Source organism: Aquila chrysaetos, chromosome 8, assembly GCF_900496995.4.
Source record: "Aquila chrysaetos chrysaetos chromosome 8, bAquChr1.4, whole genome shotgun sequence".
NCBI classification, from domain to species: Eukaryota; Metazoa; Chordata; class Aves; order Accipitriformes; family Accipitridae; genus Aquila; species Aquila chrysaetos.
Genome location: NC_044011.1, coordinates 36,792,496 through 36,806,622, shown reverse-complemented (window position 1 = coordinate 36,806,622; position 14,127 = coordinate 36,792,496). Strand labels below are relative to the sequence as shown.

The 14,127-nt window shown below is 44.7% G+C and overlaps 1 protein-coding gene across 3 annotated transcripts in view; it reads left to right on the top strand.

The window, feature by feature from the left end:
• Positions 1 to 11,516: 11,516 nt before the first annotated feature.
• Positions 11,517 to 14,127, top strand: part of SPTBN1 (spectrin beta, non-erythrocytic 1) — a 136,357-nt gene continuing 133,746 nt past the window's right edge. Inside the window, exon 1 of one of the 3 annotated variants that reach the window (XM_030023365.2) lies at positions 11,517 to 11,688. The gene's annotated coding sequence lies outside the window, so the exon portion shown is untranslated. Of the gene's footprint in view, positions 11,689 to 11,978; positions 12,092 to 12,542; positions 12,667 to 14,127 lie in introns of those variants that run through there. The other 2 variants (XM_030023367.1, XM_030023368.2) reach the window with 2 other exon arrangements.

The window sequence follows — 14,127 nt, the reverse complement described above, 5'->3', positions numbered from 1 at the left end:
CCAGTAAGAAGGCTGGAGGGGCACAAGAAGTTGGGAGGGGACACAACCAGGACAGCTGACCCAAACTGGCCAAAGGCGTTTTCTATACCATGTGACATCATGCCCAGTATATAAACTGGGGGGAGTTGGCCTGGTGGGGGCGGATCGCTGCTTGGGAACTAACCGGGCATTGGTTGGTGGGTGGTGAGCAATTGCATTGTGCATCACTTGTTTTGTATATTCAAATTCTTTTATTATTATTATTATTGTCATTTTATTATTGTTACTATTATCATTATTACTTTCTTCCTTTCTGTTCTACTAAACTGTTCTTATCTCAACCCATGAGTTGTACTTTTTTTTCCTGATTCTCTCCCCATCCCACTGGGTGGGGGGGAAGTGAGTGAGCAGCTGCGTGGTGCTTAGTTGGTGGCTGGGGTTAAACCACGACACTACCCCAGGGTCTTTCCTAAAGTAACAATGTTTTGCCCTGGATGGGTGCAGACCACCTATTACACAAGTCTGCCAAGGATTATGTCTCCTCCTGACACAACAGGAGAACCTGGGAGGCAGCAGTAACAACACAGCATTATCACTGGCTCATGTCTCAGGGCGAAACCATGACCCGAGTCTTTTTTTTCCCTTTTTCTCCAGAGGTCCAGCAAAACATGCATCCTAAAAGGACTGATGACCAGAATTAGATGAGGTACTACAGATTCTATTTTAGCTTCACTGAAAACACACCCTGGTCCTATAGGACAAACATCTAGTATTGTGGGTTGGATTGCTTCATTAGCTGAAGGACCATGATAACAGAGCATGTCTGGACTTGTGAGGCACCAGGGAGTAAGAGGTTGGGTTTTGTTTTGGGGGTTTTGGGGTTTTTTTTGTTTGTTTGTTTTTTCCTGTATGCTTTTATTAATATGCCTTAGTCTGGCCTCTTGGGGTGTCTCTGCTGAAACAAGAACTTGTTAATTCCCTGGCCTCCCTGCTGGGACCACTTACATGTGTATTAGTTACTGTCAGAGATCATAGTGTATTATGAGCTCATGGAAAGTGTTCTATGGCTCTAAAAAGTGCTGGCTAGAACAGTATCTCCTTCTGACTCTGTTAGATTAGAATCTGAAGGGTTAAAAGCTGTGAAATGTATTTCCCATCCCCAAACCTATTAGTTTCTTAGACCTAACTGTGATTTTTTTGATGAAAGGGCTTTACAGACAAAACACAGATACCAAATAGTTCTGTGATGTGTATTTTTGTTGTTGACTTGCACTGTTTTCATGAGAGTAAAAAAAAAAAAACAAACCAACCAAGGCTTCTACCCAAGCAGAAGCAGAATATACAAGTGTGCATGAAGTTACTACTGTTACCATCAGGGTTTTTTAAATTATGTTTTTTCTTTTGGGTCCTTGTGAATCTCTCATTCTAAAACAAAATAAAAATAACTGAAGGTCACAAAAAATAACTGTATTTTCATGCTGTATTCCTTTCTTGTTACATTTAACCCTTGTTTTCCTTTCATGTTGTACATTATAAAAACATAACTGCTATGTGTGCAGATTTGTATTCCAAATGAAAAGCGCACACTGAATTCTTCCACCTTAATTGGAAAGATGTAGATCACTTCCTCTGTTTTCACTGTGGGCCTGATCTAAAGCTCAAGGAAGGAAGCTTTCAACAGGCATCAGTATGGGCCTGTGTGTTACAGACACTAGAATGACTTTCTGTGCATGGTGGGGAAAATGGAATTTTCCATTCTACTATTTTCCTTTTTAAAAGGACATGCAGTATGTACTGGGTTATTTTTTAAATTATTTATACAACTGTATCCTGACAAGCTACAACTTCCTCCAGTGTAAACATAGCTACTGTTTGTTTCTATAGTGTTTAGCTGTGTTTATAAGGTTTGGGAAGAACCATAATATAGTGTGGTGTATGCTTTCAAAAAATCCCCCCATTTATTTTCTCTAAAAACTTTTGGTCAGATTACACCATTAAGTCAGTGGAACTGCCTCATATCCACCAGTAGGCCTGAGCTGGGAGCAAGGATGGGTAGATACATGGTCTTGTATAGGGCTCTGCTAAGAAGGCTGTGCTCTACGTATGTGTACACATGTTTAAAACACTTCTATCAAGCTCAGTATATTTTTTTGGACATTCTTCTTATGTGAATTGCATAAGTTACAGTTCCTTGTACCACAAAACATATTTTATGTAACCCATGGCTTTGGTTTTGTTCAATGTTGTACCTAAACCTTCTTGCATCTCCTGAATAAGATCCAAACATTGTGCATTTAGGCCATTGTCATAGCAATATGTATTTTGAATAACTATATACATTTTCCAGTGAGTTCCAGGCACTTGAGGGGAAAGGTGCAATCACAAATCTTTACCACTCTTATGTATTTCATCTTGAAATTTTGGCATCAGACTCTTTTGTCATATATTAAAGGCCGTTTTTCTATTCTAGGCTTCCATTTGGTAGAGATGATCGAACTACTGCAGTGCATTGATTTGTAAAGTGCTTTGTGATATCTTGAGTGTGAATGCAGGAAAAAAATTCTGGTCTGTCAGGTGCTTAAAAATAAGTTAATCTCTTGGCTGAGAAAATCACTATGCTGTCACCTGTTTTTTGTGGTACATTTTCCATGGGTAGCACAGAGGCTCTAAAAGCACTTGGGTATTGGGCAAAACAGTATAGGCAGCCTTTGATTTCATAGGTCCTCTCCTTCCCACTTTTCAAACTTTCCTAACAGCCATTTTGGTTTCCACCCCCCCACCCGCCCCAAAATATAAGAAACTGGATTGCCTGCAAATTCTGGACTTTTTTCATGAAATCCAAACCTCAGTTTTGCTGCAAAGGATCCCACATGGGTTTGGAACTGTTGCTTGCCCAGGAGCAGAGCGCAACCTGGTGTTTTCCAGATAAGTAAGAATAGGTATGCTGAGTGCGTCCTTCTGCAGGTACTGCTCATAGGGACAAAAAATGGCACATAACTTTTGACGTGGAGATGATCCATCTGTCTTGACAGGCTAGTGGGGGATTTTTCCATCAGCCAGGGTTACTACAGCCTGTCACAATTTGTTTGGCTCTGTAAAATTTACCTTAATGTTTTTCCACTAATGTCAACAGCTCATAAAAAAGCCTGGATAAAAAGTCATAACCTTTGAAGATGAGGTGAATACTCAGTTAACTAGAAATAAAGCTGCTTTCCAGGAGACAGGATTCCTGGAGAGGAAGTATGCAAGAAACATCACCTGCTGTGTAAGTTTTGCTCTGTTTTTTCTGATTTTGTTTTTGTTTCTAGCGGATGAATATATTAAATGATAGCCTTCTAACTTGTTCTCGGCTTTGGCAGTTTTGTAATATCCTACAACCTGAAAGACAGGAATAAAGCATTGTGACCTCTGGCTAATTATAATAAAGATAAAAGTTGAGAGTGAGAGCCAAGGAAACTAGCCCACAATTAAGATTTAATTCTGCAATTCAACATTCCCCTCAGATATCCACTAATTCTACTTTGTGATGAAATTTCTAACAGATGGTTTGGATCCTATAGGTGTGGATGAACTGCTAATACCAGAATATTAGCAGACTTTTAAAACTTCTTCCTACCTTAGCTAGTGTGCTAATGAGACAGCAATCTTCCCTCAAACTACAGGCAGGGTTTGCAACAGTTTGATATGTTTACGCTCCTGCAAAAGTGACTGTTCGAGTGAGTAGTGAAAATGGTTAAGTAAATGTTGTTAGGTACAGCCTTGGAGGAGGAAGACTTCCCTTCATACCCCTTCTGTGAAGGACTAAACAGTACTTTTGACTTTTTTTCCCCTCCTGTAAAAAAGGTGTTTGGACCTTGAATTCAAGCACATAGGAGTAAGCTTCAAAAAGCTTTTAAAAAGTACCACAGCAATAGGGAGGAAGCAAAGATTTGCAGAAAACTGCTGCTCTAGAATAAGAAGCAAGAATGTATGAAATACCAGATCTGCTACTTTGGATTTCATGCAAGTCGCTATTTATAGGATGATCAGTGAAGCTAGCTTCAGACTTCATTTATAAATAGATGAGCGTACATTTCTCTTCTATGCCAGAATTTTCCAAACTGCAGTTTCATGCTTCCCTTGTTCTGATGAACATTGCTGGTGTTTTGTGGACATGTGGCTGGGCATTGGTAGGGGGCTGATAAAATTGTATTCAACAATAGATTCACCTTCCTGGTTAGCAAGTGCTGCAGTACAGTATATGCAATCCCGTTTTGAGACTGATGAAGGAATGTGGATTCTGTTTGCCTGCACACAGACAAAATGCTGATGACACTTTTGAAAAGGAGACTTGAGGCTTCTAAGACACTCAAAAACTTTTGACTGCAGTTTGAAAGTTTTATGAGAGGATGGCTTATTGTGTGGAATTTTGAAGAAATCCTGCAGTCCATGCCTTAAAGTCCTTAAAATCTGCTGTACTTGGCTGCTTTTGACATTTTTTTTTTTTTCTCCCACATCCGTTCTAAGACGGAATCTAGAAGTTCTTTGCCACTGGGGCAGCCCCATGACCACCAGACAGAGACTGATAGTTGCACTTAAACTCATCATTCTTGGTCTTCATTGCTGAGAGTACATAATTAAGAAGGCAAATTTTATAGGCCAGGATATTTTTCAAATAGGCAGTCTTTCATGGAAGCAGGCGAGAGATCTGTGCTAAATGAGGAAAGGGGAATCTTTCTAAAGCTTCTCACAGAATTAAAAATGAACAGTGTGCACTTGCAAACCTGTGCCTGAGTAACAGCCCTGGCATGGTGTGTGTACAGGATCTGACATGGAACTAGTATGCATAGGAGATAGCAACTTCAAGGTGAAGCTTTGAACATTAGAGCAGCCTATTTCTTCTGGTAAATAATTCTCGTTAATATGCTGCTATGAAAATAATTTCATCCATCTATATGGCACTAGCATTGAAGTAGTGAGAACAGATGACTGCACCTGGCTGACATTCCACTGACGTCAGACACATCCCTGTACAGGCAAACATGGTCTGCCTGCATGGAACTGAACAAGGAATCACAGCCTCAACAATTAACACTGAATATTATCAGAGCAAGGTGATGACCACTGAAAGCATGTAAAAATGCTTTACCTTTTCTAACTTGCTTATGCTGATGGGTTTTTGGAGTATGTGCTGATGTCTTAACCTGACCTTTACCCAGCTACAGTTTCTATAGGAAAAGTAAGCATATTGTCAGAAAAGGGAATAAAATCTGGGAGAGCAGCTAAGAATGTAACTTTTTTTTCCTGTTTTGATTTTTACTTGGCAGAGATGACTAAATTAGGTTCACTGAAATTTGCTTTTTTCTCTCCCGTATCTGCCAGAGATCTGTATTTTCTGCCACATTAGTAGAAGAGGCTACTTTGCTGTTGATTTCTTCAGCCATTCTTGTCTTTCCATGCCTGCATTTTTTCTTGTTACTTGTTGGGGTTTTTTGTTTTGTTTTGTTTTTTAATTAAAAAATCCAAATTTGGGTGTTAAAAATAGAGATGTTGTTATCCCACCAAGTAGTTAATGGACTAGCTGTTCTGGTATAACCTATCCAAATAGACATTACAAACTTTCTGTTTCCTCAAATTACACAGACTGGCTAATGTGTATTTGTCTAATGCACCTAGAGGAAATAGAGGAGTAAAATTACAGTTAAACACCAGGAAAGAGAATAGAGAATAACATTTGGCAACAAGGGGGAAAGCTTTTTCTAAAGAGAATCGTGCAGATTTTCCTAGGACAGATAAATGCTGAGGCTTTTGGTCAGCTTACTTCACTATTTCTCTTTTGGTACATGTGAGGAAACCTTGCTGCATTAATACCTTTAATGCATGGGACTGATCTTCAAACTGCTGCACCACAAAGGATGTTTTGAAGCAGCAAGAAACTTACACTTGCCCATTTAGGTGTTCCTTACTAAATGTCAGGCTTTTTCAGGGAACATTTAGTCTGCAGTCAAATGTGCATCTCCAACTTGTAGGTGTGATCCTGCAACAGGTAGAAGTTTGCTAGCTGAGTGCTGACAGCAGGGTAGCCTTGGGAGTGCACAGCTCAGTGTGTGACGCAAGTGCTACCCTACTTTTCAGGGTGGTTTTGTGCAGCTGCCCTTGGGCCTCTGCTGCTGCAGCTGAGCTATTTATTGGTGTATGAGCTACCCGGGGTAAACCTACTTTGTGTCTGTCTGCACAGCTTCAGGCATACCTTTGACTGCAGTTGTAGACATTCTCTGTGATAGGGTTTCTTCTGTATGGGGCCTGCAGGACATACAAGTAGGTCCCAAGACACTTTTTTTTTTTTTTAATGTACTGACTTGAACACAATGGAAATGTCTGCAAGGGATGTTGTGGTACACTGGCCCTGTGCCTCTACCAGTTCTCTCTAATGCTTCCTGTCCCTCCACAGTGCTGCAGGCCCAGCACCAGGACTCCTGCCAGCACTTCTCCTGGATGTTGAAGATTGCCGTGATGTTGGCACAGAGAGCAGGAAAGCCATCTTTTCTTCACACTGTCAGCATTTCCACTGCTGACTCTGGTGGTGTGGGAAGGAGACAGCAACTGGTGAAGGCCAAGGCAAAGGCTTTTGTAAGTGCCCTATACTTCAGTCATTTTCCAGGGTTTGGTATGTTAGGCCTATGGAGACATAGGCCCTAAGCTTATGGGAGCTGATGGTAGAGAAAATGGCTAAGAACAAATACTGTGGGGATGGGGTAGGCAGAAATTAGCAGAGGTGTTTGGGGAGCATTTAGGTTAACAGGGAGAAATAGGACTTTCTCAGCAAGAGAGTATTCCTAGACCTCTGATATGCTGCCTGAGAGTAGAGCTGCTAAGGGTCTCCATGTTTCTGCTGTCTGTTTCTTACCAGTAGAGACCCTGCCTCTGTCATGCACACCTTTCTTACCTGCGGTTAGGTTACTGTGAAGTACTGTGCATGGAGATACCCTGGAAGCATGTTTATTTTCTGATGCAAAATTCTGGGCTTGTCAGCTTCATGGGCTACTTGTAGAGAGAAGGGGAACCAGGGAGTGAGGATCTAATGTGTTTCTGCAATGAGTATTGCGAAACAGAAATACACTTGTAAGTAGATCACAGGGGATGCATTGCTACAAGATGTTATTGAAGGTAAAGGTGTAGCACAGAGCTGGGTGTTCCTAAGATGATGAGAAGAAACAGAGTTATGTGAAGAAGAAATGTTTGTGATAGAGAAGCCATCATGCTTCCAGATAAGTTGTGCACATAGTGAGGAAGCTAAGAATTTTTCCTTTAGGCAGATTTTGCCCATCTTTGATTTTCCTCTCAAGACATTGGCCAAGTCTGCTAAGAGAAAAAGCACTAGTCTAGATTTGTGCCTTTGAGCCTCACCATGTGTTTAAAACTAGGTGTTATGGATGGAGGAAAGGTGTGTCTGGTGGGAGGAACGTGTCTCCTATCTCAGTCATACTGTGAACCTGCATAACTGGAACTTTCTGATAACAATGCTTTTTCAGTTTAGTGGTATAGCTAGGAAGTTTTTTATTGCAGTATGAATTTCTTTGTGTGCATTTCTTCTGTGTTTTTGGAAATTACCACCATCCTTAAATAGAATTTTTCTAGTTTTAGTAGTGCCTTAACAATTGTGGCTCTTAATATCTAATCTAGATATGCTGCTTTTGCTTCTGTTTGGAAATACCCTCTTGCAATTTCAGTTCACACAAGGATGACTGAAATGCCCTAGATCCTGAAAAGAGTAAAACTCTACACTAATTTTTTTCATTTTGTTTTGAACAGTGCATTAGGTTATTTAAACTATAATTTATTTTAAAACGATCTTTCAGAGATTATGGAATGCGTTTACCTTTACACACCTACGTAGTGTTTTCCTCTTGGTGAAGGTGTTAATATCCATATAGGTATATTTCTGTGGGATAAGGACCAGACAATATTATTGAGCACAGTGGCTTAGTAGATTTTCAAAAGAAAAGAAAGATTAAATATTTCTTCAATTGTAAGAAATCCATGGATGCATGGACAAAACATATGAGAAAAAAAAACCCTTGGGCTTCCAAGCCAAAGCCAACTAGAAAGTAATGGCAGAAGGGGAGTGACTTTGCCGAACATTGCTTTGCTGACCCTTTCCACGTCATTTAACAACAGTTTCTAATATGGCCATTCATTCTACTCCTTTCAGTTTGATTAAAGGAGTGGGAATGTGGCCGTCAGTGTGAACAACCTGTTTGTCTAACTAGGTTTACTTGCTGGTATTAGGACGTGCTGGTATTTTAACTGTAAGTATTCCCATCTTAATAGTCACAAAGTTGTAGGTTTTGGCTTTCCTGCAAGCTGAATGCTCACGCTGAAAACACTAACAAATATTTGCAGTAATTTTGTAAATGAAAATAGCATCCTCTGTCAAACCTGGAGATGTTGTTGTTAACTATTGGTGGCAAACACATTTGTACCTGCCCCATTCTTTACAAAGTGTGGGCTCTTTAAAAAGAAGAAAATGGCTGTCAGTGACTGGGATAACTGGTTGGATCCCACAATACCCCTGCTATTCTGGTTCTTGCTTCTTCAGGCATTCTTTCCTACCCAGTTATTTCCATGATAATCAATGGCCCACCCATTTTTGAGCTATGGGAGTTAAGACAGACAGATAGAATCTTAAACACACTGGGTGCTTTTGCTTATTCCCATTTATTACAATCTTTTTTTCCTGCCTACTTGTTGGAGAGATATTAATAGTTGAGTGAAAGATGTTTTTTTTTTTTTCCCTGATGTTTCTTAACATCCTAGCATTTGAATTGTTTTTTTTAATTTTATACACATACACACACACATCATTGTTCTCTGAATTCCTATTACTGATGGCTAAAGTAAAAGCAACATTTATACTGGATCAAAAAGCTGAGTTTTATCCTTCAGAGCCTGAAATGCGAGAGAGTACATATACTTAGGCACTGGCTAGTTTTTATTGTTCACAGCCAAATTATTCAGCTTTTTCTAAGAGCAAAACTCTAGTTGGGCTGTCAGAAATTGTTTTGTAAAATATTTTAACATATAGTGCATAAAGAAACTGTGTAGAACTTTTCATGTTATTTGGGCCAGATTTAGTGAACCTGTTGATCAGGAGCAGTGTCTTAATCCTGTGGATATTCCAGCTAATTTCAGTACCACAGTCTGGGGGAGTTCATGAAGGCTGGAAAAATTGTTTTCATTTATTTTTCTTTTCTCTGTTGTATGTAACTTTTTAAAGTGATTGAAGTGGTTGACTTGTCCTTTGTTACAGTAATGGTTAAGAAGGGTTTTGCTTGGAATTATTATTGTTGTTAAATTTAAAAAAAAAAAAAAAAAAGGCTCTTTTTACCTCTTTGCTACCACCATGTACATGACATAGAAGCAAGTACCTTCTAATATCTATGTGGAAACCTTAATTGTGGGCTCTTATTGTACAAGATGCTGTACAAACAAAGAAAAACAAAGAACCCAAAGATGGCCCATTTTAGATATTTTAGTATCTAGGGTTGCAGTTAGGCAAGACGATTGAGCTGATCTAACAGTTTGCTGCTGAAAGGCAGCTCAGCTCACTGAGCCACAGTTCAGCTCAGTGAGCCAGCAGAGAACTGTTCTCTTGTTGCTGACTTAGGTTTTACCAAGGCAGGGAGGCATGGGTGGACCACCAGACCCAGTGCAAGAGAGGAGCAAGAAAAGGGGGAGGGGGACAGGGTGGCCCCTTAGCTGTTCTATTTTTACTGCATCCCAAGAACTGGATATGAACCACCACAGATGACAAACATGGAAGTACATGCTTAACTCTTGTCAAGATACTTGTAGGTTTTGTGGTGACAGAACATTTTAAAGAGGCTTTCTGAATGCCTGAGGAACTTTTCCCAAGTTGGAGGGACTTAGGAATGAGAGAAAGCATGAGGTTACTTGTCTTATATCCTGTCAAAGGTAGGTGCTGATGCTGAATATGGGCAGGTACAGGGAGAGCTGAAATTGCCGATTATCAGTTTATGCCTGATCTGAGAAGACCACTGGAAAGATATGGAGAAAAGGATGGCTTGTTCCAGCTGACAGATGAGGAAACATGCACCAGCATTAGGAGTGAGTTCAGGTGGGCAGGGGTGCATCTGTAAAGGATACAGAAAGGGATGCGGCCGAAACTGAAAAGTGAGGTGATGAGAATCTGCGTGAGAGCATTGGCCACCCAGCTGGATAGGGCAGGGTACAGTTCTAGGCCTGGATAAAAAGAAAGGAGCCAAGTCCAGCTAAGGATGGTGTCCAGACCAGAGACCTAAATGAGGAGTTGGGTTGTGATATTGGCTGCTGTGATCAGGTCAGGAGGTAGCAGGTAAGCTACTGGCCTGTTTGGTTGCGGTTGAGGAGCTCTCTTTTGTATGTGTTGAACCAGTGGCTTGCCATCCTGTGGGTGCCAAAAGGGCGGAATGAGATTTTAATTTGGGTAAGATAAGAAGCCTGGAAAGAAAGAGGTAGATCACAGAGAAACTCTTACTGAATGTCTATGTCACATGTTTATATTTTATGGGGTGTGTTCACCCAACAACAAGTACAGAGGGAATGACAGATTAAGTGTCCCATTCAGACTCCCACTGAAGTTGGGAGTATGAGGAGGATGCACTGAAGGAGCGGTAAGGAGGTGACTCTAGGGGGGCAGTCTTGGAAACCAAAGGAGAACAAAATATCAAAAGGAGTCAGGCTGATAATTTTAACAGGATGGAAATGAAGCAATATTCCAGAGATTATGTCAGGAAGCAGCTATTAGAAACTTTGGCAAAGCAGCTGAGTATGAAGGGGCAGGACCCAGATAAGAGGAAATTGAAGATAGGCGCAAAGGAGAGGAACTCCAGACAGCAGTTAAATACTGTGTTTAGGAGTCAGTGTGGGGATTAAAAGCAGGAGAGAAGACAATGATAGCTAATGAGGCAAATGAAAGCAATGGTGGTGTTTGATTTTTTTTTTTTTTTTTTTTTTTTTTTTTGTAAAGATGGATAACAGTAGTCCATAGCCGTTTCGCAAGTGAGATATCTGGGATAGCAGATGGGAGGGAATGAGAATGGGCACGAAGAGGGTGAGGACACAGATGCAAAGCAGGGCAACCAGGATTTGCAAAGGAAACCCGAAGCAGGAATGTCTGCCCGTGGACTGGATGGCGAAGAGGGGCATGGGGGAAGGAGGAAAGGCACACTGGCTGTGTGTTAGCAGCTTTCTCTATGAAGACAGGCAAAATCCTACCCAGAGGAGGGAAGAGGGGACATGTGGCAGAAGGGCATCTGGGGTTGAGTTTCAGGGGCACTGGGTGACACTGGCAAAGGGAGCTGTTTACGTGGGAAGGTGGCAGGACTGAAGCGGGAGAGGATGACTCTGCAGTGGAGGAAGTCAAACCCAGGATGGGATTTCCACTAGGCATGACCGAGCAGCAAGCAAGTAGCACTAGAGGAAATGGATGCTGGGGGTGAGCCAACATCGTCTTTGCGATAGGAGAGGGTGTCAGAGAAGGAGGAGCATGAAGGCTAGAGAGATCCAATAACCAGATAAACGAAGGGAAAGGGAAGGAGAGCTGGGAGCAGCCGGCAGCGGTGGATAACATTCAAGGCAAGCTGTGAGCGAGGGCCCGCGGGGAGGCTGCTGCGCGGAGGGGCGAGAGCGGGGGGTGACGGCGGGGCGAGGCCTCACCAGCAGCACCAGGTGCGGCAGCCCCTCCGCGCTCCCCCAGGACACCGCCAGCCGTTACCGGGAACAGCGGGGCAGCAGCCCCCGCCCGGCCGCTTGGCGCCGGCGCCCCGGCGGGGCGGGCGGCCCGGCTCCGGGGGCGCCGGGGAACACCTGCCGGCGCCCGGCCCGGCTCCCCGCGCCGCAGGGCGGCGGCGGCCGCTCACCGCCTCCGCAGGGAAGGGGCGCGGGGGCGGGGGGCTGCGCTTCGCCCCCGCCCCGCCGCGCTGTCCCCGCCCCTCGCCCCTCGCAGCCGCCGCGGCCGGGCGGGCGGAGCGCAGCGCAGCGCAGCGCCGCGGGGGCTGCGGGCGCCGCCGGTCACTCCGCGCCGCTGCAGCCGCCGCCGAGCAGGGAGAGCCGCCGCCCGGGCAGCAGAGAGGTAGGGGCGGCCGGGCCGGGAGCCGGGGGCGGCCCTCCCCACCCCCTTCCCGGGGTTGCGTGCTTGTGCGTGCGTGTGTGTGTACGGCGGGCCCGCCGAGGCGGTGACCGCGGGCGGCTCCCGCAGCCCCGCCGCAGCCTCGCTCCGCCGCGCTGGGGCGGGCGGGCGAGCGAGTAGCGGCCCCGGAGCAGCGCGGGCCGGGTGCGGCCTTCTCCCCTCCGCCCCCGCTCGCTGCCCCGGCGTGGGGCCGCTTCCCCCGCGGCGGGCTGTCAGGGCGCGGAGCCGCCCCACCCTGCGGCGGCCCCGGCCCGGCCCGGCCCGGCCTCTCCTCTCCCCTCCCCGGGGGCCGCGGCCGCCGCCCCTGCCCGCCCTCCCCGCTGGTGCCGCCTCTGCCGCGCAGCCGCACGCCCCGCCGCGGTGCGGAGAGCCGCGGGCGCGCTGTGCCTCGGGACCGCTAGTACTCTTATTTTATTTAAACGTTACTATTATTATTATTTTTTTGATTCTTCTTCCTTTGGCCGCAGGCGGCGGCGCGGAGGCGGGGGCCGCTGCGGGAGCGGGCGGCGGCGCGGCCGGTGTGTGGGGCGGGGTGCGGGGCCGCTCCGCGGGGTGCGGGGGAGCGCGGGCGGGGCGGGCGGCTCTGCCGGGCTGCGGCGGGCGGGCGGGCGGGCGCCGGTGGGGAGGCGGCGCGGAGGGGCGTCCGGTTCGCGCCTGGGGTCTGGGCGGGCGGCTGTCAGGTCGTTACCCGCTGCGGTGCTTTGTACTGTGGGAGCGCCGGGCTCCGGAATAACGCCGATACAGAGCGGCGTTTGCCTTTCGCAGCCGTTAAATGCGTTGCTGTGATTGCTTTCATTCGCTGCTTTTGTATATTCTCGTATACTTGAAGCGAGGGCACAGTTAAAAGGCACAATGCACGGACTTGATTTCATTATCTCTTTTAGGCAGCTCTTGCAGTGAGATGGGCATAGGCCTGATTTAACAAAAAAAAATATGGCAGACTTCTGCTAGATACTGTAAGACTGCAGCAGCTCTGAAAAATCCTTGTTCGTGGCACTGGGGTCTGGCGTTTTATTTGGATACCCCTCTCTTAAGGCTGATTCTTTTGCTCTTGGAGTTATAAAACAGGACTAGAGTGAGTAATTGAATTTGTAATTTTGGTATCTTTAGTTGTGAGTACAATCACATTCTTGTTTAAAGAAGGTGAGTAGCGGTCTGTATTTCTAAACTGTACTTATTCAACGTTGTCCATAGGTGTAAATGCTAAACGTTCAAAATCAGAAGCAGGATTGCTGTAAGAGGGAATAAACATAAACTGTCAAGATCTGGAGCATTCAGTACAGCCTTCGACCTTTACTGGCAGGATAGAAATATTATGAAACCTGCTTATTGAACTGTCTAGCCAGTTCAGAAAAAATGCTGTTATTCACTCAGTCCCCTGAATTTATTGTGCTGAAAGACATCTTGGGGAACAATGCTCCCCAGTCTAAGGATTATAGAGGCAGGTCATGTAGAGTAATTTATTCAAAGAGATATCAGCCATGTGAAAATGTCAAGGGACTCCTCAGGCCATTGCAGGAAATCTCTGCTGGAAGAAGGACTTGCATATGCTCAGAAGCCTCTGGAGGGAGAGGTAGGAGATGAAAACAGAATGGGATAAAGAGCCAGGAAGGGTGGGTAATGGTAGCTAGATGTGATTTCTAAAGAAGTGTTGTTATCCAATGGCATTCTTTTTTCTCACTGTTTCTTGGTAAAACAGCAATGGCTGTTGTGATGCCTACATGACTTAGCAGTGGTTGTAGGGCTATGGGGGTGGACTAGTGGGCTCGCTAATGTGTCACAACCAGCGCTAGATAGGTGATAAATAAAATAGGTAGGGAATATTTTGTTACTTCATACAACAGCATAAACACAGTGTTAAAAAAGAGGTCAGGTTATGGAACGGTAGCCCGTTTTGTGTTTTTCTGTAATGCAGGTTAAGTGCAGTAGATGATATTCCATGAAGCAGGATGCAGCATTTTTGGATGAAATACGAGCTT